The 5614-nt window shown below is 39.0% G+C and overlaps 1 long non-coding RNA gene across 2 annotated transcripts; it reads left to right on the forward strand.

Annotated features, from left to right (window-relative positions):
* Positions 1–4268: 4268 nt before the first annotated feature.
* Positions 4269–5391, forward strand: LOC128856706 (uncharacterized). 2 transcript variants are annotated; one of them, XR_008453859.1, is made up of 3 exons: positions 4754–4768; positions 4851–5012; positions 5142–5391. It is a non-coding gene; the product is annotated as an uncharacterized LOC128856706 (long non-coding RNA). The 2 variants fall into 2 exon arrangements; XR_008453858.1 differs by having other exon boundaries at positions 4269–5012.
* The last annotated feature ends 223 nt before the right edge of the window (positions 5392–5614 follow it).

A 5614-nucleotide genomic window follows, 5' to 3' on the forward strand; every position in this document is an offset into this window, starting at 1 on the left:
TTCAGTCAAACAAAGAGATACACAAATTCATTTCGAATGTAATTATTAAACAAAAATGTTTTTTATTATTCAAAAAATATTCTTTACGTGGACGTAAAATTTGTACACAAAATAAGCAAATTTGTTTTTTGCAAGTGGAGTTATTTTTTTTATTTATTTGAGACTAATTTATCTAACACTTCTAAGCCCTGTTAGAAGTCACAAAATTCGAAATCAATTATTTGTATACATTACATATTCCTACCGATCACAGCATTGACAGATTCAGGTTTGGAATTCCAAAGCCTCACAACATTAATGAAGAACAGCCTTGATGAGGAGAAGTAGAAATATTCGAGGACAATCAGAGCTTGATGCCTATTTGATTTCGTCTATCATAATTTCTTGTAAAGGTAATTGGAAGTTTTGAGTTCAATTAATACTTATACTTAAGTGCACAGTTTTTAGCCACTAGGTAATCAAAAATGTTGCATCCTAAAATTTTATTTTCTCACAATGAAATGTGGTGATATCTTAAAAAAACATTTGTATTTCATATTTATTTACTTTTTTCTATTGGACGTAGTTGTTAGATGGACAACGGATTGTTACCTGTCCGTGAATCCTCTTAAGACGAAGCTCGTTCTATTTATGAGGAAATATAAAATACCCAGAGCTCAACTTCCCTAACTAGGGGGCGTTCCTCTAATGCTTTCTGACAAGGTGAGGTACCTAGGCCGCCTTTCGCCTAGAGTTGTTTTTTGGCTATATAATACTAATGTAAAGCCTATCTTGTTATATGGAGTCATAGTCTGGTGGAATTCACTAGAGAAGACGGCATTGGTGAAGAAGCTGGAGAGAGTTCAGAGGTCGGCACTCATTGGAAGCAGTGGGGCGCTTCGAACGACTCCTACTCTGGCGCTCAACGTAATGTTAAATGTGGTACCCGTAGATATCGCAGGCAAAATTGCCGCTGCACTTACCGCAATCAGACTGAGGGGTTCGGACTATAAGCTCAACTTCACTTATGGGCACTCAAGCATCCTTAGAAACTTCGAGTTCATCCTCCTGTCAACAGATTAATGTATACCCTCGCTTAGTCCAACCGGAACTTTCTCCACTCATATTCCATCATGGGGAGAGTGGACGGGGGGCTACAATTGGAAAGGTTGGCGGAGGAGTTTCTTGAGAGGAGCTTCCCATTAGACTCAAATTCAGATTACCGGGCCACTGCAGTGTGTTCCAGGCAGAGCTAGCCAAAACCAAGGTGATTTCTCTGCGAAGGGAGAGAATTGGGATCCCCCTGACTACCTGCGGTTTGCTCCGGGAAGATGGACATCGCGCCAACTCAGCGAGCGTTGGGCAAGTACACAAACTTGTAAGGTCGCAAAATCCTTCTGACCACGTGTGGACCGGGGGCGCTCTGGCGAGCTGCTGAGGTTGACAAAATATCAGCTCTCGAATCTCATGGGTTTTCTCACAAGTCACTATGCGTGAGGAACGCATGCTGTGAGACTTGGAATTACCTCGAGTCCGTTTTGCGCTGGATATATGGAGAATGGAGGTGGAATAATCTCAGCGCCTTCTCCTTAGCTGCCCTGCACCGGCGGGGCTAAGATCCAGGCAGCTTGGCTCTTACTTCTTTGATATGCCTGCTGATATAGCTGGCGTTGACATTAAAAATCTGATGAATTTCATCTTCAGCACAAAGATGTTGACGCAAACGCAGCACAGTCATCGTTCGTAATCCACACATTCTAAATGCTTTGTTGAGGGAGCTGGATCTGGTTGTGGTACGGTGCAAAGAAAATGGCACAAAAGAGCCGAAAAATCCTAATTCATTTTTTTGTTCATGAGACTTTCAGCTCTCTCTTAATTTTTGGAAACATACCTAAAGCAAACTTTGGCCGCCACTCCCCTTGCTTGCTTTAAGCATGGATAGAAACAATCGTCTAAAGATGTATCTATACCCAGAAGTGTGATTATTTTGATAAATGATTTCACTGCTTCTGCGTGGATCATTGGGACCAAAATTTTGATTCCAAATCGAATCTAGATTTGCTTTAAGACATAAGTGCAGTTCCTTACTAAATGGGCTAGTGGACTACCTCCTCCGCGTCAATGAAATTTTTGCCTGTCTTGCAATGTTAGCAATCAATGACAGAAGAAAAAGTGAGAGCGTTATTTAGTTGTTCAGAAAACAAGGAAGTTCTGAAAACATCAATAGCCAGTTTTAACAATAGAACCTCAAACTTTACTTGTCTTTCTTGTTTTACACTTTGATCAAAAAGTACTGGGAATGTTTAATTTAAACAAACTGCGCACGTGGGAAGCGGTCCATATGTTTTTCTTATGTTGGTAGGACTGTAAGACACACATCTGCGCCATCGGATCATTAGTGTCTCCCTGGCCGGCCGGAAATGTGGGCAAACAATTCTTGGATTTTGCATGATGATAACGCGCCATCGCACCGAGCCCAAATTTGACCAAACACCAAGTAAATACCATCGTGCAAGCACCGTATTCACCTGATATGGCCCGTGCGATTTTTTTTTGTTTCCCAAGTTGAAGTTACCACTTCGTGGTAAGAGATTTTAGTCGATAGAGGAGATCAAAAAGAATGCGACGAAGGAGCTGAAGGCCATCCCAACGTCGGCCCACCAAGGGTTAAGGACTGGGTTAAACGTTGGCACATGTGTGTTGCTTCAGATGGATCATATTTAGAAGGAGATAAAATAAATTTGCCTGAAATTTAACTCTGTTTTGTTTTATTTAAATATTCCCGGTACTTTCTGGTCATAGGGTACAAAAATTGCACTTCAAGAAAGTGTTGCACTTAAGCTACCAACTGAAAAACGATTTCCGCTTCAAACTTCAAGGTTTAAACTTTCACGCTGATGATAGCTACATATGTAACAATGACAGGCAAAAATGGTAGTAAAAATGGTAGTAAAATCTGTTAAGAATAAAATATTCGGTTGCTTGGGTAATCAGCTCCTTCCACTTTTGACCTGTGACGCCAATTAGATACATCAACTCAGTTCAAGCCCTTCTTCATTTACATTTTCCAACGCAGAAGTTGTCTTTCTCTTACGAATTGCGAACTGTCACACCCGGAATATTAATATCCACGTGTCAGCTTATTTGAATATGGGGAGCTTCGGCCCTTTCTTCAAGTGACAATAGACGTACGAGGCGGCTAAAAATGTAGGGTTTTGATCTAGGTTATTGGATCTATGCCATTGTATATTAGTTCATCAAATTCTCAGGCCGAGAAATATGTGCATCAAAACTACGGGTGGGCCATATAGCGTTTGCTTTTTGAACCACCTATTTTTTTGAGAATGGTAACACAAATGACATGTCAAATGTGTTCATAATTTACTTAAAGGTTTAACATTTACGAAATGGGACGCTATACGCTTGAACAAAATTGGAAAATATTGAAAACCTATTTCCAACTTCGTGAGTCTTCTTCTTCTTTTCTGATTTTCACATCGGTGGCTACGTCTTATTGAAAATTGTCGGATTTGGGGCTCAGAAAATCTACACGTTACTGTAGAGAAGCAAATGCATCCACAACGAGTCACGGTTTGGTGCGGTTTTTGGTCTGGCGGCATCATCGGGCCATTTTTTTGCGAAAATGAGCGAGGAGCCGCGGTTACAGTAAATGGCGAGCGTTACCGCGACATGCTCAACGAGTTGTTTCCAAAAATTGAAGAGGATGACATGAACGACATTTGGTTTCAACAGGACGGTGCAACTTGTCACACTGCCAAAATTGCACTCGAACTTTTGGCTACCGTTTTTGAAAACCGAATAATCAGCCGAAATTCCGATATCAATTGGCCGCCTCGGAGCTGTGATTTAAGCCCGTTGGACTATTTTTTGTGGGGAGTCGTTAAGGACAAATGCTATGCGAACCATCCAGAGACGATTGATGCTTTAAAACACGAAATCGAAGTTGCCATTCATGAAATGGGAGCCCAAACAATAGAAAATGTGCTTAAAAATTGGGTTGATCGAATGGCCTACTGTAAGGCCAGTCGTGGCAGTCATTTGAACGATATTATTTGTCATTCATAAACGACAATATTCAATCTTTAAAATAAAAAAAAAGTTTAAAAAAATATTGATTAGTTTTTTTTTATAGCCGATTCAAAAAGGAAATTTTACATGGTCCACCCTATAGTACAAAGTCAGAAGCGAGTTTCTCTCGGGTGTGCTCACATTATAATACATATTAATTGTTGACTGCGAGGAGCTTCCAGCAATCTAAATTTCTGATTTGTTTTATTTCAATTTCAAATCACAATCAGTAAATTTTTATTCTAAACGTTAGACAACGTCGGTCAACAATGAAAATACTTAATGAATCATTTAAAAAAACCACTATTGGCCTTCATGAGAACGCATAAAATACTCAAAACTACGTGCATGCCATAAATATTCATTAGCTTACACTTCATCCAGTGAAGTACAATGGGCAATATTTCAAATACTAATGAAAAACTTCACCTACGTAAGTCAGAGTTTCTGGATTAATACTGCGATGGAGTGGAAAGAGAACAACGGGCGGAGTACTTGCCATACGGGATAAGACAACATTCTGCTGAAATTTTTAGACCCCATTTCCTTTTTTCACAATCTAAAAGTTTATTCAAAAGTTGCTGCATTGTTTTTTCTTGCGCTTGCGAATCATACTTTAAGATTGCATTGCGAAAATAGTGAAAAAATGTTTATCGAACTTTAATGTTAGAGACTACAATATAATCGTTACACATTCCAGGTATATTTTGGACGACTGCAGCTTCAAATTTATTCAAATCCACGTGCTGTGCTATTTTGCAGTTCTTTTCTTTTAATTGTAGTTTAGAAATATTTATTCTTATTATTTGTGAAAAGCGGTTCAAATAGTTCATATAATATATAAACCACGGACGAGAATAGCGCAGCAGATAGTTTGAAAGAAAAACCTCGTTGCGCTTCTTCCAAAATGCATAAAATCATCTTTTTGTGTCTGCTGATAATCGGTAAGTTAGTATTTATATACCAAGTATTTATAGATTTGTTAGATTTTCACTCATTGAAACATCCCTATTGTAAAATAGAAGGAAAAGTAGAGTAGCTGATTAGCTCAACAATTTTTTTTTTCTTTTCAGCCATTTTCTGCGTGAACATCAAAGCGATTGATCACTTTTCAAGGAGAGAGTGGAAATGGTACACGCCGGTGTGGGCGCTCGGGTGTATGGAGTTATAAAATTAGTTTAATCATTCCTGAAAATCCTTTCGCTTCAGTCGGTCCGTCGATCGGTGAAAGTGCATTCCATTGTAATTGAAAAAATTAGATCACAAATTTTTTATTTTATATTTTATACATTTTAATAAATCCGAAACACAAAAAAAACAAAACTGCTTCTGCTCTTAAATGTCTGACTGTTAAAGTGTAATTCTTTAGTAAAGAAAGCGCCCATGGTCTAAGAAAACTGTCTTCTCTAAATTTCTTTTACCGAATCTATTTTTTGGTTGTCGATGAAGCCCATGGTGGCCCCATAACCAACATGAAGGTCTCCACCGGTTTTGCTCCGTAATTAGTCCGTTCAGGGCTCGTAGCTCACTCGTCCTCTGTCTGAGA

The sequence above is a fragment of the Anastrepha ludens genome, chromosome 3 (assembly GCF_028408465.1).
Source record: "Anastrepha ludens isolate Willacy chromosome 3, idAnaLude1.1, whole genome shotgun sequence".
NCBI classification, from domain to species: Eukaryota; Metazoa; Arthropoda; class Insecta; order Diptera; family Tephritidae; genus Anastrepha; species Anastrepha ludens.